Below are 26795 nucleotides of genomic sequence, written 5' to 3'. Positions count from 1 at the left end.
CCAGAAGTTCCTTTATTGTATAAGATTGTTTTGGCTAACCTGAGTTTTTTGTTTTGCCATATGAACTTGATTATTGTTCTCTCAAGGTCTGTGAAGAAGTTTGATGGGATTTTGATGGGGATTGCATTGAATCTATAGATTGCTTTTGGTAGAAATGCCATTTTTACTATGCTTATTCTCCCAATCCAAGAGCAGGGGAGGTCTTTCCATTTTCTGGTATCCTCCTCAATTTCTCTTTTCAAAGACTTAAAGTTCTTGTCAAATAGGTCTTTCACTTCCTTGGTTAGAGTTACCCCAAGATATTTTATGCTATTTGTGGCTATTGTGAAAGGTGATGTTTCTCTCATTTCCCTCTCAGCTTCTTTATCCTTTGTGTATAGGAGGGCCACTGATTTTTTGGAGTTGATCTTGTATCCTGCCACATTACTAAAGGTGTTTATCAGCTGTAGGATTTCTTTGGTAGAGTTTTTGGGGTCGCTTATGTACACTATCATATCGTCTGCAAATAACGAAAGTTTAACTTCATCCTTTCCAATTTGAATCCTCTTGATCCCCTTATGTTGTCTTATTGCTATTGCTAGAAGTTCAAGCACTATATTGAAGAGGTATGGAGAGAGTAGACAGCCTTGTCGTGTTCCTGATTTTAGTGGAATGGCTTTGAGTTTCTCTCCATAAATTTGATGTTAGCTGTCGGCCTGCTGTAGATAGCTTTTATTATATTTAGGTATGATCCTCGTATCCCCAATCTCTCCAACACCTTTATCATAAATGGGTGTTGAATTTTGTCAAATGCTTTTTCAGCATCCAATGAAATAATCATATGTTTTTTTTCTTTCAGTTTATTTATATGATGGATTACAATGATAGATTTGCATATGTTGAACCAGCCCTGCATCTCTGGGATGAAGCCTACTTGATCATAATGGATAATTTTTCTAATGTGTTTTTGGATTCGGTTTGACAGTATTTTGTTGAGAATTTTCACGTCGATGTTCATGAGTGAGATTGGCCTGTAATTCTCTTTTTTGGTTGTGTCTTTATGTGGTTTTGTTATCAGAGTAACTGTAGCTTCATAAAAGGAGTTTGGCAATGACTGTTCTGTTTCTATATTGTGAAATACATTAACAAGTGTAGGTATTATCTCTTCCTGGAAGTTCTGGTAGAATTCTGCATTGAAACCATCTGGTCCTGGGCTTTTTTTCGTAGGGAGATTTTTGATAACAGCTTCTAATTCTTCACGACTAACAGGTCTATTTAGATTGTTCACCTGTTGTTAGTTCAACTTTTGTATATGGTACTTATCTAAAAAATGTCCATTTCTTTTACATTTTCCAACTTTGTGGCATACAGACTTTTGTAGTAAGATCTAATGATTCTCTGAATTTCCTCTGTTTCTGTGGTTATGTCCCCATTTTCATTTCTGATCTTATTAATTTGAGTGTTCTCTCTCTGCTGTTTGATTAGTTTGGATAGGGGTTTGTCAGTCTTGTTGATTTTCTCCAAGAACCAGTTTTTTGTTTCATTGATTTTTTGGATTGTTTTCTGTGTTTCTATTTTGTTGATTTCAGCCCTCAGTCTGATTATTTCCAGTCTTCTACTCCTCCTGGGTGAATCTGCTTCTTTTTTCTAGAGCTTTCAAGTGTGCTATTAAGTCTTCAATGTGTGCTTTCTCTGTTTTCTTTAATTGGGAACTTAGTGCTATGAACTTTCCTCTTAGCACTGCTTTCATAGTGTCTCATAGGTTTGAGTATGTTGTGTCTTTATTTTCATTAAATTCAAGGAAGAGTTTAATTTCTTTCTTTATTTCTTCCTTGACCCAGGGGTGATTCAGTAGTTGACTGTTCAGCTTCCATGAGTTTGTTGGCTTCCTGTTGAATTCAAACTTTAATCCATGGTGATCTGACAAGACACAGGTGGTTATTAATATTTTTTGTATCTGTGGAAGTTTGCTTTGTAACCGAGTAAGTGGTCAATTATCGAGAAGGTTCCATGAGCTGCAGAGAAGAAGGTATATTCTTTCCTATTTGGGTGGAATGTTCTATATATGTCTGTTAAGTCCATTTGATTCAATACCTCCAATAATTCTCTTATTTCTCTGTTAGGTTTTTGTCTGATTGACCTGTCCATTGGTGAGAGAGGTGTGTTGAAGTCTCCTACTATTAGTTATTAGTGTGTGTGGTTTGATGACTGCCTTGAGTTCTAGAAATGTTTCTTTTACACAAGTGGGTGCCTTTATATTAGGGGCATAGATATTCTGGATTGAGACTTCCTCCTAATGAATTGTTCCTGTTATGAGTATGAAATGTCCATCTCAGTCTCTTCTGATTGATTTTTTGAAGTCAATTTTGTTAGATATTAGAATGGCCACACCCATTTGTTTCTTAGGTCCGTTTGCTTGGAAAACCTTTTCCCAACACTTTACTCTGAGTAGATGTCTGTCTTTGTGGTTGAGGTGTGATTCTTGTAAACAGCAGAATGTTGGATCCTGTTTTCGTATCCAGTCTCTAAGTCTGTGCCTTTTTATAGGTGAATTGAGTCCATTGATATTAAATGATACTAATGACCAGTGGTTGTTGACTCCGGATATTTTCCTTTTTTTTTTTTTTGGTTAGTAGAGTGTGTGTTTCCCTTCTTTGAGATGTGCTTGTGATGGGTTGCTAGATGTCTGAGTTATTGTAGGCAGTATTGGCAATGTTGGATTCCTTGGGTTGTGATTTTCCTTCTATTACTGGAGTTAAGGCTTGATTTGTGGTTACGTATTTTTTAAATTTGTTTTTTCTTGGAATATATTGTTTTCTCCATTGATAGTGAATGATAGCTTGGCTGGGTATATTAGTTTGGGCTTGCATCCATGGTCTCTTAGTTTCTGAAGTACCTCTATCCAGGACCTTCTGGCTTTCATGGTTTCCATAGAGAAGTGCAGTGTAAGTCTGATAGGTTTACCTTTATAAGTTTCTTGACCTTTTTCCTTTACAGTTCTTAATATTCTTTTTTTTTAACCTGAATGTTTTGTGTTTTGATTATTATATGGCCAGGGGATGTTTTTTTTTATCCAGTCTATTTGGTTTTCTGTATGCTTCTTGAACCTTCATAGGGATATCATTCTTTAGGTTGGGGAAGTTTTCTTCTATAATTTTGTTGAGTATATTTTCTGGGCCTTTGATCTGCAATTCTTCTCCTTCTTCTACCCCTATTATTCTTAGATTTGTTTTTTTATTGTGTCCCACATTTCCTGAATGTTTTTTGATGAGAATTTGTTGGATTTGCTGTTTCTCTTTAATCAGAGCGTTTATTTTCTCTATGGTGTCTTTAGAGTCTGAGATTCATTCTTCTATCTCTTGTATTCTGTTGATTATGCTTGTTTCTGAAGTCTTTGTTCATTTACCTAGATTTTCCATAGCCAGCCAGTCCTCGGTTTGTGTTTTCTTCATTGCCTCCATTTCAGTTCTCAAATCTTGAACTGTTTCCATTACCTGTTTGATTGTTTTTTTCTTGGTTTCCCATGGTTTCATTTACGGATTTACTCATTTCTTCAAACTTTTTGTTATACTTCTCTTCCATTTCTTTACGGCAGATTTTCATCTCCTGTTTAAGTTCCTCTATTATTTTCATAAAGTTCTGCTTAGATTCAATTTCTTCTATTTTTTCTGGAGTAGGGTATTCAATTCTTCTAGTTTCGTGATCCCTGGATTCTGGTGATGTCATATTGCCTTTCAGGTTGTTGGAGGAATTCTTGCATTGGCGCCTGGCCATCTCCTCCTTTCTGGATGGAACTCCTCAGCACTGAAGCATGGACAGCCAGTACTCCAAGGACACAGGAGACCAAAGGGCGACCCTCTCTGGATAGAACTCCTCAGCACTGAAATAGGGACAGCTGGTATTCCAAGGACACAGGAGACCAAAGGGCGACAGTCGGGGCAGGGAATCGTCCCATGGAACACCGAAGACCTTGCCGCAGAAGCTGAGGGGGGTGGGGCTGTGCTCTCTTCCGGGACAGTCCGCCCCGGCTAGCACCCACTCACTTCTCTGGGTAGAACTCCTCAGCACTCATTAAAGTTTTTTTTAAGATCATCCATGGTCCTGCCCATAACCCCTTTCCCATGTTTTATAAGTAACCCTAATAAACAATAAATGTATTGGTTACCCATGGGGACATTTGGTCGAATCAAAATTTGGTGGAGAATAGTGGTTGCTTATCATCCCTTTAGAGAGAATATTCTCAAAACAATGTACTTTCCATACTCTTTTATGCTCTATATACAAGAAAAAATTAGCTTCTTGTCCTTTTTTTTGAGGCTAGATTATTTCACTTATGATCTCCAGTTCTTTCAGTTCTCCTAAAAAAAAAACCCATGATTTTGCTCTATTCTTGATTAAATAAAATTCCATTGAGTACATATACCACATTTTTATTATTCACTTCATCGATGATTGGGTACCTAGACAGATTCTATGACTTCAATGCTGTGACTAATGCTTTGATAACTATTGTTGCTTAGGTGTCTCTAATCTACTTGAGCTCTGATTTCCTTGGATCTATACCCTGGAATTTATATTTTATAATTTACCAAGTTCTCCTTAAGCAAAAGCTGGATGCAGTAGGCTGAACAACAACACCAATTCTATTCAAATCTTAATCTTACCAGTTCATGAATACTTTACCCTCCATTCCAAAAGAGACTGTATAAACATGATTTAATTTAGGGATCTTGACTTAGTGAGATTATCCTTGATTATTCAGGTGAATTCAATATAATTTCGGAGGTGTGTGGAGACCACACTGCTGGCTTTGAAGATACAAGAATAAGCTAAGAGCAAAGTGAAGACTTTAGAAATTGGAAAAAGCAAATAAACAAGCAAGCAAGTAAATAAATAAATAAATAAATAAAATAGTCTCCAGAACTTCCACAAGGAATGGTGCTTGATTGATCTGTTGTAGACATTTGGCCTCTAGAGTAATACAATAGTAACTTAGAATCATGTTAGTCCAATAAGCTTGCAGTAATTGTTAAAACTGTTATAAAACATCCTGCACACATGCTGTGGTTGCTTAGTTTGGGGATTTTGTGGCATTCTTAATGGTGGAAGTGGGGGTATCTCTGACTCTTTTGCCTGGTCTTAGGACCCTTTTCCTCCTATTGGGTTGCCTCATCCAGCTTTGATATGAAGATTTGTGTCTAGTCTTGTTTCATCTTGTTATGTCCTGTTCAGTTGATATCACTGGGAGGATTTTCTTTTCCAAAGGTAAACAGAGGAGCAGTGGATCTGGGGAAGAGGAGAAGTAGGGAGGACTGAGCTGATGGGAAGGAGGGAAGGCTATGGTCAGATTGTATTGTATGAGAGAAGAATAAATGTTTTTAAATTTTTTTTTGAAAGCAGCACAGTATAGAAATCAGATCTGACTCTGTCTTTTACTGAAAGCTTTAGACATGCCCTTTATTCTTCTTTTGGACAAAGGTAAATTTCATCATAGTTTAGAAATTATTGTTATTCAGAAAATGGCTAGCAAACACAGGATTATTTTTTGTTATGACATATTCAAATAAAGCTATTTTGACATAAAAATTCCATGTACTCACAAACTGGAGTCTTAGATGACCATTCAATATCTCCTGTTTGCTGCTGAGATGAACTACAAAGTTAATGTGCTCATAACATAAGGAATAGAGCAATTGAGGTTAGCAGTTGCTATTCTTTCTGCTCTCTAAGGCAATATGGAAATGCACAAGATGAACAACCAAAAAAATTTCACCTATTTTCTTTCCCATAGGCTGTGGTTTTGACAAATATTCCAAATGCCCATGTGTTAAATAAAGTCTTGGTTGCCTAGGATGTGGAGGTGGTAGAATTTCTAAGAAGCAGGACAGAGTAGGAGGTATTCCAGTATATGGGGATATGCTATTGAAGGGCCTTTTATGGTTTAGCCCTTTTCTCTTGCTCTTTTAAAATTCCTAGCTATGAGGTGAATAGGCCTCTTCCATTGCATACATACTGCTGCCAAGATGTTTTATTCTATCATAGGCTGTTAGCAATAAGTCCTTTCAGCCATGTTCTGAAACCTCAGAAACTCTAAGTCAAAACAAACCTTTTTTCTGTGAATTACATTTGTTACAGGAACCAAAAGAAGCCTGACACACAATGCTAGTGTTTTTTAAAGAACTGTTTATTCATTTAAACTTGAGTGTATTTTATTAATGTTATGTGAGTATGTGTATGTGTATAGCATGTGTGTAGGAGTGCACAAAGGTCAAAAGAAGGCCATCGATCCCTTGAAACTGGAGGTATAAGCAGTTGTTAGCCACCACTTCAGTGCTAGAAACTGAATCCTCTAGAAGAGCAATAAGTCTTCTTAACCACTGAGACATCTCTCCAGCTCCACCATGGTTGTCATTTTTCTCCTATCCATAACTTTTAAAACCTCTCTGCTCTCTTTGTGCTTACCTATATTTTGGTTATTTTTTCAAGAACTTCTACCCAGACTGGATGACATTTGACAGAAGAATAATCTGGAAAATTGAGGAATCTAAAAGAAACTGCCAAATGCTATAGAATTCATAATTGTTTTACTGCAGGATTTAATGAGACATATTAAAACCAAACTTTTAGGCTCCAAGGGTCTTTGATCTTGTATATTCCAGAAAGCATGTTCTCTAAACAGTATATATTTCTAGTTTGCTCTTCCTGCTGTCTTTCCTTAATCAATGCAAATTTTGTTCAACCCATCAACTTCTTCCATCCCTTCACCCATTCATTTATTAATTTTTTTCACTCCTCTCTTGCTTCTTTTCTTTAGTTCTGTCCCTTAATTACCCCTTCCCCTCCCTCCCTTTTATTCCATTTCTTTCAAGTTCTAGTTTTTAGCCCTCTGTTGCTCCACCAACCTCTCTCAACTTTGAGAAAGAGCTTTAGTATTAAAATTTTCGTTTTAGTGGACATTGTCCTGGTTGGGGTTTTTGTCAGCTGGACACATCCTTATTGAAGGAATGCCTCCACTAGATTGCTTATAGGCAAATCTGTGGAGCAACTTCTTGATTAATGATCCATGTGAAAGGGTTCAGCTCACTGTGTGTGTTCCCATCATGCTGGTGTTCTTGGGTTATATAAGAAAACAAACTGAGCACGTCATTCTTCCATGGTTTCTGTTTCAATTCCTTCTTCCAGATTCCTGCCATGAATTCCTACCCTGACTTTCTCAGTGACAAAAGAACTATAAGTTGAAATAAACCTTTTCCTTCACAAGTTGTTTTTGTTTATGGTGTTTTATTATAGTAATAGAAAACCTAACTAAGTCAGACACATAGTCATTTTATATATTTATGGGATATAATGTTATACCTCAATATGCATGTACAATGTGTAAAGATCTTATCTTGGCAATTAGCATGTTAATCACTTCAAACATTTTTCATTTCTCTGTATTTAGAAGATTCAAAATATTCTTTTCTTACTATCAGAAGGTTTTAAAATAACACTTTCTTGGAGGAAGTACACCTTCCAGGAAAATGCAGTTGGTCAGAAATGCTGGTAACTTTGAAAAGTTCCTGGGGAATTTTGAAAAGACTATTTTGTATTAGCTATTATCATGCTAATATCACACTACAGCAAGAAAGCTAGCAGATGGCAATTCTGATGGATTTACTTCCCCATTGACTTAACAGATAAGACTCTAAGTAAGGAAATCCCCGTGTGAACAAGAGAAACTAAATTATTAAGTAAAGTGGCATCAAATAAATAGCTAGAATTAATTCTTTGTGATTTTATGTTTATAAGGTCATGTCCTATAAACTAATGGGGATAGCATCTTAAGAAGCATGATAGTGGAGCTTATTGTCCTGAGTGCTGACTTCTCAGGGCCTGAGTTGAATTTTTGCCTTGTTACTAACGATTTTTCTGACGTTGAACATTAAACTAATTCAATTCTCTGAGTCTCAGGGTCCTTTCCTAAAAATATCTGGATAATAGTGCACTTGCTTCCTAATGTTGAGAACTAAACAAAAAGGGGGAAAACACATAAAATAGTTTCTATCTCATAATAAAACCCACAGATGGTTACATACCATTATCCACTGTGGAAAGTAAAACTAAATTTAACTGTTTTCACTTCTTCATACCTATGTGATCTAATCTATTAGATTTTGTGGGAGTCAAGACACTTTCTAAATTACAGAATGAATAGTTTTCTTCATAACAAAACAAACCCAGTCAAAGCAATCTTAACACTCATTCTTCAAGTGCTAATTACCACAAACTGATGTAATGAAGGACAGATTTCTCCACATTCAGTATAATTGGAGCTACTGAGGTACTCCAAATTAGGAAACTTGAAGCTTTTATGGCCTATCTATCTGCCCATTTTCCCCTCTTTAAAAAAAAGATGATTTATGAAGCAAATCTCATTTGAAAGGGAAGGGGAGGTCTTAACTTATTGCTACACCAATATAAGCATCACTCTGAGTAGATCTATTTTGAAGTCTCTTTAACTCTGGAGAGAAGCTATCTTTCAGCTCCAAAGTCTTTGCTCACAAAACATGCACCATGCAGAAAACATGTAAAAACAATCATGGAGAGTTTGGCATCACACATACTATGCAGAAACAATGTGAGCTACCCCTGTAATCAATCCACAACCAATAAATAAGAATTAGTGGATTTGCAAGAGCCAACCCATTAAGTATTTCATTCAACTATATCATTTCGGTATGCAGAGGAAAACAAAACCAACTACAAACCAATATACTCAAGGAAATTTGTCCTGTAACATGCTCCTAACTTTAGGACTTACTATTTCCATCTCCAATACTAATAATAATTTTTATCTGTCACATTTTTAAAAGAATTGTCAAATAATATTAGAAATAGAGGCTGGGGCTCTCAAGGCCTTACCCTTTGCTTAGGAGCTATTGGCATTTTGTGGTGTCTAGGAGACTGAGAGTTTTCTTCAGGGATGGGGTCCAGGAAATGGTCGCACACCCATGTGCATTTATGCAATAATAATTGACCCAATGCATTAGAAAAGAAAGAACCCGGAGGAAGTAAGGAGGGAGAGAGAGAAAAGAAAGAGAGAGAGAGAGAGAGAGAGAGAGAGAGAGAGAGAGAGAGAGAGAAGGAAGGAAGGAAGGAAGGAAGGAAGGAAGGAAGGAAGGAGGAAGGAGATGAAGTTGGGAGGAGGGTGTGTGTGTGTGTGTGTGTGTGGTGAGGGGTTCTGGGAGGGGTTAGAAGAGGAGGACAGAGTGTGACATTTTCAAGAAATCATATATATTATAACAAATAATCTTTAAGGATCAATGTAGATTTCTAAAGAATTGGTACTTAACATAAAACACTTGATGTATTTAGTGCAAATTTGTAAATCATAGTGGAAGATTTGTAATGAATGGTTATTTTAAATGAAGGATTTTAAGGGTGTGTCTTACACAAAATTTATCTCGAATTAACAACTGCATGAGTATATTGTGTGATATTATAGTTAATTAGAAAACATAGCACACAGATATTTCAGAGAAATAAGGTTCAATGTTGCACATACCTTAGAAGGTATGCAAACATAAAGTGACACATGGATTCCAAGTGTTCAAATTCTAGAAGTCGTTCTCAACTGTCATAACTGAATTAAAGAGGACACTACATTAGCAACGTCACCATGTCAGGTCCCCACAAGTATTCAAATCATTTCTCTTCAGAGATTTTTCCATTCACCATACACTAAATTCATTTATGTTGGGAGCCTTGTTTTTGATAGAATAGAATTCTTGCCCTGGGGATGTTCAAATCTAGTTCAAAGTTATAATTAATACTTTCAAATTATTAATAGACATAACTTCATGGACTTAATACAGATATTGTCACAAAATAACTGAGAATTTTAGTGTATTTTATTGAAAAACAAAGATGTTAATATATTGTATGCATTCTGTATAGCTCAATGGGCTAAAGAATGCATAGAATATATGAACATCTCCACAAAAGTGTATATCTTAGTGCACTTTCATTTAATTAGATATCTGAGAAGCTTCACTTCTGGTTTTCCTTTTACACTGACAGGTAAAGCTTTTATATTAGACTGTGGACATGTGACTTAAGAGTGTTAATTTAATTCTGTAATAATGAATCAGGGAGAACCCGTTTAGAAAAGATCACTCACCAGAACAATCAATTATTTCTTGACAATGCTAAGTGTACTGCTCTGTTCCACCAGCAGGCAATCATAAAGTGCATGAGAGAAAATCAACATCAGCACCATCTCTCATCCACTAGTACAAATCCATTCTTCACTACTTGTTTCATTTGAATTAACTGATAGACAAAGGAGAGAAATAGTGTCCATTTCACTGTGTGATTACACAGTAGTGAGAACATAGCATGGAAAATAATTGAATTAGTATATATCCTGAAATGATAACATGAAACTGAATGTAACAGCAAAAGCCCAGGTTAGGAGACTTCTATAAAAGAGGAAGTCTCTCTCTCTCTCTCTCTCTCTCTCTCTCTCTCTCTCTCTCTCTCTCTTTCTGATTTGCTACTTTGACTTGTGGTATTTTATTTTCACACATGTTGTCATCATGGTGGTACCTGTCATCATGGTGGCATAGTGTACTATAGTCCAAAGTGCCCATGAAAGAACCAGTGCCATAATATTTGGGCTATCAGTCTCTAAAAATGTGAATTGAATAAACATTTCTTTATTCATTATCCACACACAGGAAATTTTGTCATAGCCACAGGAAATTGCCTAATCCAGCATTTTTAACAAATGTTCTCTTGTATTAAAAGAACCAAGACATACTCATCATTTGTCCTTAAAACCCCTGTTTTTCTTAAATACTCTGAAGGAATCCTTGCTTTTCAGGCTTTGAAAATTCTATATTACAATGCCTTACTTGTTTCTATTAAACTAGTTGTTATAAAGAGCTATTTTCTGTGTTGCTATTTGCAATTAAACTTGAATTTCTGGGAGCCAATTCTCCTTTTTAATTATTCATTGTGCATAGTACTTCACTGGTTTTTCAATGGGAAATAAACAACATGCTACAAGCTTTTTTGGCTGTTCATGAACAGAGACCAATAAAATTTAAAAAGAGTGATAACCAATAATCAAATATCCAATTCACCAAGGAAATGGTTTTATAAGGTAACTGACTAAAGAATCAATTTGAAAACTGACTAATTTGCAAACGCAACAACAAAAAGAAATCCACAATTGATTTCTCTTTAAGAAATAGTATTCTTACAAGATGTGGCTCATGCATTTAATCCCAGAATAGGAGAGGCAGCGGCAGTCAGTAGTAAATTGAGAACACTCTGATTGGCATTTACAGTGCTTCTGTGAATAGACTTATGCTTTCTCTCTCTCCAGTTCTCTTTTCTATAACAGTAATTTCCCTTACTCAACAGCAGGTGCACTCTGCCACGAAGCAATATGCCTTGCTTATTGTTCCCACAACTGATTGGGATCACAAAACCCCTCCATTCTTTACACAGAGCATCAGCAGGTACTTTTGTGGTCATGAACTTCTCATAGAAAGTGCAAAGCTTGGATTTATTGTCTGATTCAGTGAGTTTCTGACAGCTGGTGGCTAGTAAGGAGATATCCAGCTTCATCTTGACAGTCATCTTGCCACATAAGAGGTTCTGTGAATAAGGGAAAGGTCAGATAATTTAAAAATGAAATAGTTTTACTTTTGGTTTGTGGTTTTATATGTTGAAATATAATGCATAGGCTTCTACTCAGTTCCTGGTGATAGCCACACACTGCTTAACTCATGAGTGCAGAAGGGAGAGCTAGAATGTGTGAATAAACAGAAAAAACCATCAAATTCTCATGAGAGCTATGCCATTTGCAGAAGAAAACAACCCATTTGTATAGATGAGGCCCTTTTGACCTCAAATACATCTTAAAGTACCTATCGCCTCCAAATATCATTGCACTGGAGATAAAGCATGCATGCAACTTTTTGTGGAACAAATTGTATTCAAATTGCAGTATTATTGTTACCATTTTGTAAACAAGGAAACTGAATCTGAAATTATGCATTAAATGTATAACAGATGGATTCCAGAACAATTTATCAATATTATGAGTTCTAAAATCATGTTGAAGGAGTTCACCATTTTTAAATATTCATCCACAAAGTAGCTATTTGGAAGGCCATTGTGTGCTGTGAACTTTTACCTGTATTGTGTCCATAAAGCAAGAGGAATAGGCTCTGGGCTGGATCCCTGGGGTCATTTGTGGAATCCATGGCAGAGAGATTTCAACATGATTGTTGCAACTTTGTTCATCACCAGAAAAATGAGCATTATAACATCACCTCTTACTGTGGGCTCCAGGAATTATAACTTTTATGATAAGTCTGCATCCAAAATGAAACAAAATTAACACTATCTAGTGGCTTTCAATCTGCACACCAAGATATTTGATAACATAAAAATAAAGACATTATCACTACTGTAAGTGGCTTTGCCAACACAAATAAAAGAAGTCAGCACCACTTCATTCTTCTAAATTTCTCATGAATGACTCAGTTTTACAACTTGAGATACACCTAGACCCTAGCCACATGGAGTTTAGCACTTGTAGTTCTTATTGGTTGAATGTAGAATGATGGGATGGTTAGTAGATGTCAATTTGTCTCCTTTATTAATATTAACAGTTAATTAATCTAGTATTACCTAATGGGAATCCTTCTCATGGACACAAGCTGACAGAATGTCCTATTACTTTTTTTCAGATGATGGGGAAGGTTATTCCTGGTTTTTCTACACTCTTTTAATTTAACATTACTGTTAGCTAAAATATACATCATTGGAATTGAGAATGGAAAGTTGGAAAGTTTGGGGGGAAAGGAAGTGGAAAAGAGTGGTATAATCTAGCTGCTATGGCTCTAAGTTTCCAGTCTATTATCAGAACATTGTCCCAGTGAGCCAGTCTGCCAGACCAGATAGTCACAGTCATTAGAGTTATTTTGCTATTTAGCTTGGCTCCCTGCCATCACATATGTTCATCTCAAAATGAGTATTTCTGATCAAATCCTTAGAGAGACCTTCAAAAGATGACATATGGGGGAAAGGGCAGCCATGCCAGAGATAGAGGAGTCTATTTCCACTGAGACTGTAAGCAGATGCCCAAGAATCACAAAAACACAAATATCTTCTAGAGAGGAAGTTAAAAGTATCTCGAGATGGAATTGTTCAATTCAAAAAAGAAAGAATAATGAAAACCAATATTCTATAGCATTTAGGTACTAACAAGGCAGGGAGGAATTGACTGTTGAATACATGCCATACTTAGCAAAAGTGAAGAAGAGAGAGAGGATATTAGTCTGTGTGTCAAGAAAACATCATCTTCAGCTGCGTCTAGCAGAACTAGTCAGGACAAGACTGGTTCTAAAGAGCCAAAAAGATCTGTTAGACCTTCTGACAATGAAAGGTAGGATATAGTATCTGTAGTAAAATTTCTTCTCAACTGACCCATACTGTGATCTTTCGTATTTAGATTGTTTTCTGTTGTAAAGTTTCATGTCATTTTCTATTGTTTATTTCGGTGTAGGTGGGAGGATAAAATAGTCCAACTGCTATGGAAACCAGTATGAAAGTTTCTCAAAAAACATATAAATAGACCTACTATATAACCCAGTCAAGCCATTCTTAAGTGTTTGCCTGAACAACTCGAAATTGGCATATCACAGCTCTTTCCCCCTTCCCCCTGGGGCCACAAGATCTCCCCAGAGCTGCTCCCTTGCACACTGGGCCTGGGCTGTGGGCTCAGCCCAGCAGGGGCAGTTCCTGTGCTTTGATAGCCTCCCTGAGGACACGTAGGCCCTGTGTCAGCTCAGCCACATTCCTGGCCAGCAAGAGACAGTGAACTTCTAGCAGACATCCATTGGAGGAGGGGTGAGTTTGCTCCTGGCCCGAGGGCTTCGGCTAGGAGGAATTCAGACTTTCCCGCCCCCCTCGACTTTCTGGTCACCCTGCAATGATGGCTCCACCCTGCTGAGTTCTCCCGAATCCCATCCCAGCATTCATCCAGGTACACCTTCCTCTCTTCCCCCCCTTCCCCTGGGGCCACAAGATCTCCCCAGAGCTGCTCCCTTGCGCGCTGGGCCTGGGCTATGAGTGTAACCCGACAGGAAGGAGTACCTGTGTTTCAATAGACTGCCTGAGGAAAGGTAGGCCTTCTGTCACTGAAGTCCCTGCCCAACAAGGGAACCTGACCTGGTACCAGAAGATCCAATAGAGAGCATTTGAAGGAAGAGATGGGCAGACGCAAGGCAAGAACTCCTCCAACAATCTAAAAAGCAACATGAAAACACCAGATCCCAACAACCCTACAATAGAAGGACCTGAACCTCTTAAATCAGAAGAAGTGGAAAAAAGTGCCATTATGAAAGCAATAGAGTCCCTTAAACAGGATATGAATAACTCCCTTAAAGAACTAGATGAGAAATACAACAAAAAAATATTTTGCATATCACCATAGAACCATCATCTGGCGATGGATGGAGATAGAGAGAGAGACCCACATTGGAACACTGGACTTAACTCCCTAGGTACAAACAAGAAGCAGAAGGAAAGAGAACGTGAGCAAAGAAGGCAAGACCAGAGGGAACCTTCATCCGACGATGGATGGCGATACAGACGGAGACCCACATTGGAGCACCGGACTGAGCCCCCTAAGGTCCAAATGAGGAGCAGAAGGAGGAAGAAAATGAAAAAGGAAATCAGGACTGCGAGGGATGTGATCACCCACTGATACAAGGGAACTGATTTAATGAGAGTTTACCAAGGTCAGTTGGACTGGGACTGAACGAGGACGCGATCCAACCAGATTCTCTGAATGTGACCGGATTCTCTGAATGTGGCTGGCCCGGAGTCCTTCTGAAAAGCCATTGACAATGACACTGGGACTTGTTTCCTCTGCATATACTGGATTTTGGGGATCCAGTTTGTCTGGACACTCACCTTCCTGGACCTGGAGGGAGGAGGGAGGAACTTGAACTTTCTACAGGGCAGGAAACCCTGACTGCTCTTAGGGATGGAGAGGGAGGAGGAGAGGGATTGGGGGGAGTGGGAGGGTGTTGGGAGGAGGGGCAGAAATGGAAACTTTTATAATTTAATAAAATTACTTTCTCATAAAAAAAGAAAAGAAATTGGCATATCACAGACATATTTGCATAACAATATTTATTGCAACACTATTTATAATAGGTAAGTTACAGAATCAATGTATGTATCAATCAACTGAGGAATGAATGATGAATATTATATATAATATATAGTTCACATATATATGAATTTTATTCATATATAAATGAGTCATTACAGAAATATGGACATAACTGGAGATAATAACATCAAGTAAACTAAGTCATTTACAGGAAAACAAATATTGAAAGCTTTTGGGTCAGCAAGATGGATTAGCATAAAATGTGTGCGCCATCAAGCCTGATGACTTCAGTTCACAGACATAATGGGATGGGGGAACTGATGCCTATAATTTTTCTTCTCATACACACACACACATACACACAAACAGAGAGAGAGAGAAAGAGAATTAATATAATTAAAATTGTTTTGTATTTTCTCCCATTGTGAATCAGGCATTTTATACAGATAGATAAATTACTGCATGTATATATGACATAGGAGCATAAGTGAAACTGTCTCAGGGACTATGTTGAGGGGAAAAGAATAAAAAAGGAGAAGAAATGGGCCTGGTGGCACAGAACCTTAATCCCAGTACATAGGAGGCAGAAGCAGGCAGATCTCTGTGAGTTTTAAGCCAGCCTGGTCTACAACAAGAGTTCTAGGAAAGCAAGGGATAGAGAGTGGTACCCTTTCTCGAAAAATTTAAAAAAATAGATAAAAGAAGGAGTCATGGGAAGTGTAGATACACTCAAAATGCCTTATACATTTTTATTAAAATGCCCATATGTTGCTCAGTACTATGTATACTGACCATATACTAATGGGAAACATAAATATTTGTACATACTTTAAAAATAAATGTCCATATTACTCTTTCATTGATTATTCCATAAGCAAAAAATTCTACTCAGTATCATGAGTCAAAGTTAAACATTTTCACCTGTCTCCTCTTCTTTAGCATGTGTTGAACTCTCTTTGTATCACACTACAAAAGATGTCCCCTTACCAACGGGAATTTAGAGTTATGGAAACCATCCCATCAAATACAGTATACAAATTTTATCACTATTTTTATTTCATCTTTCAGTGTGCTTTTAATAAACATCTTGGAAATAAATTCTCAGATTGGTCCCCACTGCTGGGATCTGAAGGGTCAAACAGATGATCCAGACAGTAGCTTTGCAGTATATATCCTCCTTCTGAGAATTGTGACATATTAAGAGGCCATCTGGTCTTAGGTCTGCACTCTTGACTATTTTGTGTTCGACTATTAAAGATAACTTACTTATTTTATTTGGTTATTTCAAAGCTTTACTTTCCCCTAGCAATGAATAACATTTCCAGTTTTTTTGTTAGTTTTACTTCTCCTGCTGAGAATAGATTCCCAGGAAGATTCCAAGTGTTTCAAAGGCATAATTTAAACACAGAACTAAAGAGTAGACACCAGCTGGTGGCTCGTGGCTACTTTTGCTTTGCTTTGCTAGTCAAATAATGGAGGGGGCAAGTCAACATTTTAAAATAGCTACAACCTGGTGAAATGGAAATCAGTTCACATTAACACTATTTACTAGAGTGATTTTTAAATCTTAAGAATGCTGAAATATCTAAGGAAAAAGATAGATATGGTAACAGTGTATTTCTTCTTAGTTTGAAGTCACTTGTGGCAAAATTCAAATGAGCAGTTTTAGGCGGAAGGGGCATCTGCAAGACATGTCGTAGAACTAAGGGATGGAAATTAAATTAGACCTCAGGGAGTGAATAAGAACAGTAGCCAGAAAGTAAACAAACAAATAAGCCAAGACTAAAATGTGTGTGTGTGTGTGTGCACTTGCGTACGCGTGCATGAGTGTGCATGTGCATATGCAAGTTCATATATGAACATGCATGTGCATCTGTTAAGTAGCTCTTTTGGTTTCCACATCATGCGATAAAATATGGTAAGACTCAAAGACCCTAAAAACATAAATAATATTTCAAAAATAGTCGCAATGTCACTGTCTTTTAGTACCAACTGAAGTTCCCAAGGGAATATTTCATTATCTTATTTACTGTCTTGTTTACAATATTGAGCCAGTCATTATCAACCAGAATTGACTGATGTACTTATGTATCATCATCAGGTCTTTCCGGTGTGTCTTCTATATAACTAATCTTTTAACAAATATTATTCAAGGTCCTACTAGGTCAGTTGCTAGGAAATAGAAATCACATGGACTTTGCATTCACGTGGGCTGATTTTACAGGAAGGTTATAATTTAGAGCCTATACGAATAACCCCAAAGACTTCTACCACATGGCCTCAGTAATTTCAAAAAATGTTTTAAATTATAAAACAGTAACTCATAGGGTTTCTCCAAGATGATGGGCCCTAACCTTTATCTTTAGACTTCCACACCTTTTCTACATTCATTGACTCACTTGTGTATTCTATGCTGGTCTAGATGCTGATCAGCTTGGATGGCCTGGTCTTGAGGAGCTTGAGTCTTCCACTCAAGAAAAGATTCACATTTATGTACAAAATTTAGCAAGACATTTGATAAAACACAGGAACAATCACATAAGTTGGGAAATAATGGAGGAGTAGTGGGCATTGAGGTCCATTTAACTTCAGGGAAAAAAAAACCTGGAAAGGTGATTTTGTGCTCTTCTAACTTTATACTGAAAGTACTAGAAAGAACATATAAGAAGTCTGAACATACAGTGTAGGATAGGACCCTACCAAAGGGCTAAACCTTTTGCAATTCTACTTCAGAAGTGAGGTATGTAGCATAGCTGCACCTTAGCAAGAACCTTTAATAACAATTCAAAACTGCATTAGCTATTCTTTCTTTTCCCCTCTACTCAGTCTGTGTAAAGTTACCTACATGTATGTTTTCAGGAATGACCATTGGTATTGGATAATCAATTGGTGTGCTCTTCCCTGGAGAAGACTATTTTTCCCACACTTGGCATTCGTTAGTTGTCATTAGTTCTTTGTGTAGGGTTGAAGTCTCCTGGGCTTCCCGTTCTCCATTCTACTGTTGTCCACTTTAGCATGTCTATTGTTGTCCTTGTAAAGCTCATGCGTAGGCAGCCAGTCATGCTATTAAAACTTTACGGGTGTAGCTTCTGACATTACTAGGAGACAGAATCTCAAACTGCCTATACCTCTAACTCTTACAATCTTTCTGTCCCCTCTTCCATAACAGTTCATGAACTTTAGGTGTAGGGCTTGTTCTGTAGATGTATCTGTTGGAGCGGGGGTCCACAACTCTGTATTCTGATTGGTTGTGGTTTTCTGTAATGGTTTCCATCTTTTGTACAGAAAGGGTTCCTTGGTGAGAGGCAAGGACTAACATTTTTTAATTAACCAACTATGAAATGTAATTTTGTCCAAAATGCAAGTACCACTTTATTCTTAAATAGAAACATCTAAATGTTTTCCTTGGACTCTCGGCATTCTGAATTAAGGTCTTCTGAATAAGCAATTTTGAACTGCTTTCACTAAAGCATGATGTATTTTATCACATTTCCTTCTAATGAATTATTTCAAAGACTGATGGTGGTTTTCTAGTTTATTTGAGGCATTTTGGTTTTCAAGCTTGTATCCCCTAAGCTTAGTATAGATTGCTCTTGACAACCACAGTGAGGCACCAGAAGCAAAAGCTTAAGTCACTGTGCTTCATACTTTTCCTGTACAAAACAAGTTCTGAAGCTTCAGTATGCATAATATCACTTGGTGGAGTTATTATGTTATGTTCCTGGGCTCCATTCTTCAGCATTTATGTTTCAGATCTAGGATGGGCCTCTGAATTTGTATTTCTAAAAGATCCAAGTTTCCCTGGATACTCTGATATAGGGTTAGATTTTCTGAACTGTTTCCCTTAGATCTTTTCTAAATGGCTTGTTGAATCAGCAAGGGATACGCTGCATCATCAGGAAGAACAACCATGCCACAGCATTCTGCTAAACATATTTTTAGCTGATCAATGGACTTGGCATCTGTAGAACCTATTAAAATAGAGGTCTAGTGTCAAATCTAAATGCCCTTTATGAATATTCAAGAAAATTTTAAATTCTCTCATCAATGCAAATATTTTACATTCACTTTGCATGCAAGTAGAAATATACCTGTGGGAAAGTACCTATAGCATTCTTTGGAACTCGTGCCTTTAAAGGATACAAAATAGTAACAAACAGCATAAAATTGACTCTCTTCCTTGCTGAAAAGGTGATTTTAACATAACAGCTTTAGGATTGACAGCATAATTTTAAAATCACCTTTAAATGGAAGAAAATACACATAATATAGGATTCACCATTTAATCAGCTTTAAGTGTACAGTTCAGTGTCACTAAGTACATTCACATTATTCTGCAACCATTATCATCAGTCTCTAAAACTGTTTTTAGCTTGTAGGACTTAAACTCATACCCACTTAACATACTACCCACTCCTCACTTCCCAGCCCCAGTGGAACTACTAATGTATTTTTGGGCTTTATGAATTTGCTAAAATTTCTTGAAGTAATTAATTAAATGAATAAATGCAAACCAACTGCGACTTTAAGTCAGCATAACAAATACATATCTCTGAAGAAGCTGCACAAAGGTAGAAAAAGTGCATGAGTAGAGGATTTACCAAAGCTAGTAGCAAAGACTGCTGTCAGTATCTTACTGACTGTTATGGCTGCTAAGTAATGTTCACCTAGCATCAACTTCTCCTGTTCCCACACTGAGAACCTTGTTTCTTACTAGGTGCTAAGTTGTCTTTGTAACATTTGCCTTCTTAGACATAAACATTCCAGCTTTCCATTAATACAGCAGAATATCAATGTAGTATGAAGCCCTTCATTCTTTTGTTTTCTCATCATTTTTGAAACTTTAACATTACTGAAGATTCTGAGTAGGCTCATGAATTTAAAAGAAAAAAAACTAAAAGCAGCCAAAACTGACTGATAACTGAGGGCAAGTTTTCGAGGTCACAGCACGTAAGTGAGCCAGTGCTCCTTTGGATGTCTAGATGGGGAGTTCAAAGAAAACATCTATCACATTCTAGCATTAGTAAATCTCCAGGCCAAAGGTACATGGTTCAGGAAATTAATAATCTCTGAGTGACATCGATGAGTTCTTTCAAAGACATTTACCTCCACCCTGCCCTAACCCTTGACCTACAGTTCTCTCTTTGCAAAATAAATGAGGCCTGTCTTAGTGACTTTTTCATTAAGTCTTGGCCTCTGTGTCTAAGCAGAAACCTTGAAAACATCAGACAATCAATTTCCATTTAAGTATTTTTGGAAAAGTAGAATATTTTGAGTACTTAAGCTTTATATTATTGATTTTAGAGCAGTTTTTCTTTAAGAAAAAATGAGTAAGAGTTTAAAAGGAAGTAAAAACAACATTTCATAAGCACAAATTTCTTTTTACATTTCAATTCTGTGCTTCTCCTTAATAATGTAGATTATATTATTATTGTTAATAGTCAGCCCAAAGTCAAAATTTGTGGGTAGCTATAAATGTACTCTTAAAACCTTAGCTCTGGGTTAAGTTGTGTGATAGACTGTAGCAAAAGAGGAAATACTAAGATGGTGCTAAAGAGCAAAAGCTAATATTTTCTTGGTTCCAATCATGGACTGTAAATACTGCTAGAACTCATTACTAATCTAAGTTAACAGAACTGTCACAAAAAAAATGCCCAGTTCTCATTTGTATGAATGAGTAATGTGTCCTTTCTCACACATTTGATAAATTACCAGTCAGAATTCAAATTCAAATTATGATTTTTTTAAAATCAATTTGTTCAAAATTTCATAATGGTCACCTGTAAAAGGAATATGGAGAGGATACCCTTACTGTTCTTTATGGAAGTACTAATATGTGTAACTCAGTCCATTTTTACAATTTATCCAGTGTCCTCATGCCAACAATACTCAGATGATAGCGCCATCTTTATATTACCAGTGGAAACTAAAGAAATGAATGTCCAAATTAATACAGGTAGAATGTAACAAAGCTAAGTCTTGAATATAGGCCTATTTGATCAAAAAAGCAGTTGCTCCTGGTATTGTGTTTTCCTTAACTTCTCTGTTGTAGATTGAACACGTGAATCCCTCTCAAATTCACATTCTGAAACTCAGTCCCCTGTTAGGTTGATATTTAGAGGTGGGGTATATGGGTAGTAGCTGGTATGAGATGAGGTGATCAGCATGAAGCCTTTATAGTTGTAATCGGTGCCCTTTTAAGAGTGAAGAGAATATTTCCATGTTCTACTCTCCACCAGATGAGGTTTCAAGCAGAAGATGGGTTTCTGACAACTAAAAAATAAACCCTCACCAGATAGCACTTTGATGGAGGAGGATTGTCTCTCTATGTGTTACTTTCATTGGTTAATAAAGAAACTGCCTCAGCCTTTGATAGGACAGCAGCTTAGATAGGTGGAGTAGACAGAACAGAACTGTGGGAGAAAGAAAGCAGAGGCAGGCAGTCGCTATGACTCTCCTCTCTGAGACAGGCACAGGTCCTAACCTTTCCCGGTAAGCCACCACCTCGTGGTGCTACACAGATTATTAAATATGGGTTAAAGCAAGATGTGAGAATTAGCCAAAAAGAGGCTGAAACTAATGGGCCGGGCAGTGTTTAAAAGAATACAGTTTCCATGTAATTATTTTGGGGGTAAGCTAGCCGGGATCTGGGTGGGAACGCAGCCCACTCCTTCCTTTTATAGCACTTGATCTTGAAACTCCAGATAGCAATTGGTCTTGGAATCCTGAGGTCTGGAATTGTGGGAAACAACATTTTGTTTTTTTAAAAAGCCCCAGTCTATGGTGTCTTATGGTAGCATCTCAAGTTGACTAAGACATTCTCTAATGTTTAGGCCCTCTTCCTGTAAGATGGGATTCAAAACAAATTTACTTACAATAACCAAACAGTAGAAATAAGTGCATTATCTATCAAGTAAAGTATGCATAAACAAATGTACTATATACATAAAATGGAATATTATATGATTATAAATAAAATAAAAAAAATTTAGCACATGCGAACATAGATGAACCTAAAAAGCAGCCTTACATTGCATGGAAGGAGACAGACACAAAAGAATATAATTAGGTAAGTACATTTGTAGAAATGGGCAGTGGCATAGAGACAAAGTCAACTGTCAGCTGACCAGGACTGTGGTAGAACGTGAAAGAGAGTGATTGTTAATGCATAATGGAGTTTCTTTTTGAGGTGATGAAAACATTTAGCATTATTGGGTAGTAACTTTGTGAATATATTTTAAATGTACTTTAATATGTACTTTATTTTTTTCCTTAGTTTTGTTTTATTTTTTGGTGCTTGAGGGTTCTTGACTGTATTTAATCTGTTTTTGAGGCTTCATCTTGCTGTGCTGTTCTGCTGCCCTTTAACCATTGATCATCCTGCCTTAGCCTTCTTGGTTCTGTAATTACAGATATTCCATCACCCTGAATAACTTTGTACTTTAAAATGATAAATTTTATTGGATTATATCTTTGAAACAATAAGTAATGAGCTTTCCCTCTCTCCACACCCGCCATTCTCCTATCCCCAGTGAGAAGAAAGCAGGAGCCATTTTTATATATTCTTCATGCTGACATGTAGTCAACTCAGCACAAGCTCACATGGTACTGTCAAACACACAGAAGAGCTCATGTCCTGGACAGTAGCTACAGATCAGAAATAGCAGGGTGTAAACAATTTTTTTTTTTTTTACAAATGACTAAATGAGAAGAGAAAGCTTAGGGATTTCTCTTAGGGGATGTGAAAGTTTAAGCTATCTGAAGAACTGTGATGAAGGTAAGCGAAGTTAGGTCACTCGATCCCCAAAGAGCAAAGAAAGAATGAGGAAGTACGAAATGAAATGGCAAGGAGTTTTCTAGACCCCACTGTGATATCTGAACTTCATCCTGAATTCGTGAACATTTTTCTTGGCGCAAGTAAGGAAAGGGGCTAGACAATGCCGAGTCTGAGTGCATCATTGTGAGGTGAATGTGCTTATAGCACTAGAGGTGGAGCTTTCTGGGAAGAGGCGGGTGGATGAATTTGGAAAGTCAGAGGTAGCTGATGAGCACAGAATGTGAACACTACCAGGTGGTAGAGGATGTATAGTATAGCTAAGATTTTAAGGGAGAGGGTCAGAGTGAGACAAGAAATTGGCAGTGGATAGAATTCTAGCAAGTGTCATTGGAGGTCAATGAGAAGTGAACAGGGTCTCAGCACAAAACACACAGTAGTAGCCCTTGTTTCCTTGCATGTATGTGGTTCAAATTCCAGTGCCTGCCTCTTCCCATCTAGATAACTTTTGTTTAAGGTTTGCACTTTCTTTTCAGCTTTGACATTTTATCACAGAGTACTGATAGCATCGCCACTTTTCAGCATGAGCAAAGTAGGCTAAAGCACTGAACCCAGATGGGCATGCTGAAATAACCTAGATAGTACTGCCATTTGAGGTCACCGAGATGATCATGGATGTTGTTCCTTCTTACTTTTAATTTTGAAAAATTGCCAATTTACACTGGTGTAGATTAAATTATACTGGTAGTTCATATTGAGACATGCTAAATATAGTTGTGATGTTCCCGGCTAAATTCAGAGACAAAATGTTTTCACCTGCCTGAAACTAACAGCAGAACATAAGCATTTCATGAAAGAAACCTTTAATAGTGTTTAGGAAACTAGCCACTACCCCTTCTATTGCCTTATTTTAGAGAGAATCTCATGAAATTTTGGCTGACCTGAATTTTTTTTATATAGATGAAGATGACCTTAATCTTTTGATCTTCCTGCCTCTGCTTTCTGAGATGGGATTACAAGAAACAATCAACCTGAGCAAGGACTCTACTGACTAGACCATATTTCTAGCCACCTACTGCATTTTTGCTAAGTTAACCTGTTCACATTGTTGATGTTTTTATCTGTTTGTTTGCCAATGATTCCCCATCCCCAGCAGCCTAAGCAGCAAAAAAAAACCTAGAGTTTAATATTGGTCATATTTTAAACTGTCTTTCCAAGAAACTTTTCACTTTTTCTAAATGTATATATTTCACAAAGAAATCCTTGCTTAAAATATTGCTTGTCTCACCATGCTCAAATTGAGACACGGTAAAGGAATACATTAAGTCAACTTTTAAAATATATACCCATTAAGGATACTTTAAGACGCGATTGAACACTTACACTCTTCCTGGTAAATGCAAGCCCTGCTTAAATATCTATGATTATCACCTCTGATGGGCTGTCAGTTTCACCAGAACTTAATGGAACCCCCAATTCTCTCTTTTGTTCTGCTTGAAAATCCTGAACTGAGAAGCACACAACCATCTGGTTGCCCTTTAGAATTGATGTGTATTAGAATACACAATAACATATGATAAAAAAAATAGGAAACATATGATTTAAGGGACTCAAATGTATTTGAATGATTGCACCAAGAGCCACTTTTAGCTCATTTTCTATATGCACAGAAAAATACTGCGAAGTTATTTGCAACAGTAGGTTTATTTGCCCAGAATGATTGCATTGATAATCCATTCTTTTGATGTTAAATTAGAAAGTGACAGTGAGACAGACTGACCATAAATCAACAGGGTACAGCCAGGTTTTCAAGCATTCTTCTGTCAGACTATCATGTCCACCAGCACATATTGAGGCAATTCCAGAAATTGGGTTATCTGGGAAAGAGGAGAAGTGAACAAGAAGAAACAGAGTGGGGGTGGGAAGCAGGATCAAAGAAGTTCAAATTTTCTGATAGGAATCAAGACGCCTCTATTCACATGATTTACTATAACCCCAGTTTCATCTACCCTTGCAGGCAACATGGCTCTAGATTTCCCAGGATATATGATTTTTACTCAGTTGCATGCAATTCTATCTTGATATAACTGATCTCTCTTGATTACATAAGAAAACAATGCTCCTTCCCCACAAATATTTTATTTTCTTCACGCAGTAGTGTTCTCTAAACTCCAGATACCTATGGCTTCTACATTAGCATGCCTTTTACTTAAAAATTATTTATTTGGCACCTGACATATGTCAAGTGAAGGCTTGTAACTGCATAAGTTGTGTAATGCTAGCTTGCTGCCATTCTCCCAGTCATTATGGCCATAGACTCTAACCCTCTGAAACCATAAGGCCCCAACTGAATGCTTTCTAAGTTGCCTTGGTCATAATATCTCTTTACAGCAATACAAAAATAAAATTAGGACAGAGGAGGAATAAGGAATTGATTTAAGGAAATATAATATATGTATGAAATTATCAAGGAATGATTTTTTAAGGAAACAGAACATTGTTGAATGGTATTGTCCAGAATGAAAATGAGAAAGAAGGCATCAGTGAATTTTGAGGACAGATCTATAGAATATGTTATACCTGAACAAAGATAAGATATTCTCTATTTTATTATTTTAAGTGTGTAGGTGTCATGTCATGTCTTCATATATGTCTCTGCACCTATGTATGCAGAACTCCAAGAAGCCAAAATAGGTTCCAGCATCCCCTGAAACTGAAGTTAAAGACAGTTTTTTGAGCTTCTATGTGTGTGCTGGAAATATAACCCAAGTCCAAAGAGAAAATTATTCTATCAAAAGTGAAAACATGGTGATTTGTAAGATTACAATGAAAGAATTAACTTTTATATTATCAGTATCTTAAAAGGAGAAGAGAAACTATACTGCACAAAGGGGCATAAACCTAAAATTTAAGAGAAACAGGGAGATCTAAATTGCATGACATATACATAAAATTAATTATATGTAATTTATTTTTGAAAATACAGAGGAAAAGATGATAAGAGCCAAAGATCAAGGAGTTTGCTGTAAGATTACATCTCCTTGTAACCTCAAAAGCAGCATTCATAAACTCTCCACAACATGAATCTCCAAAAATATGGTGGACAAGGATGACACTGACAGACATTCCAAAGTGGACAAGAAAAAGCCCATGAGGATTCAATGCTACTCAAAGACCTATCAGGAATCAAGGAATTCTAGAAATAGAATTTTTTTCATTTTACATACCAATTCCAGTTCCCACTCCTTCCACTCCTCCCATTCCCTCAATCTTCTCCTCCACTCTAACCCCATTCATTCCTCACAAAGGGTTAGACACATTGATTTGGGGAATGTCCAAGGCCCTCCCTACTATAACTAGGCTGAGCAAGCTATCCATCCAAAAAGAATGGGTTTTCAGAAAGCCAGAACAAGCAGTAGGGATAAATCCTGGTGCCAATGCCAGTGGTCCCGCAGTCTGTCCCAGCCATACAACAGTCACCCACATTTAGGGGGTCTAATTTGGTTCTATGCTGGTTCTTTGCCTGTCCTACTGGAGTTGGTGAGCTTCCATTAACTCAGGTAAACTGTTACAGTGTGTAGCGGGCGTGGTCGATCGATAATTAACCAGACCGATTCAATACAAAAGATTTAGCTTTTAATAAAAGGGGAAAAACTTACAAGACCAGAGATCCCACGAACACGGAACGAGTCAGGAACCGAAGAAAGAGGAAGTGACACGGCACTTAGATCTTTTATTTGTTTTGTGTGGCCTGAAGGGGCCATACTTTAAGCAGAATGTGATTGGCTGAGATTCCCCATCAACAGTGAGTGTCCCTATTATGGTCTTGACCTCTTTGCTCATATTCTCACTCCTCCA

This window comes from Myodes glareolus, chromosome X, assembly GCF_982192425.1.
Source record: "Myodes glareolus chromosome X, mMyoGla1.1, whole genome shotgun sequence".
Lineage (NCBI taxonomy): Eukaryota > Metazoa > Chordata > Mammalia > Rodentia > Cricetidae > Myodes > Myodes glareolus.
The sequence above is the reverse complement of the archived record's forward strand: the minus strand, read 5'-3'. Positions refer to the sequence as shown.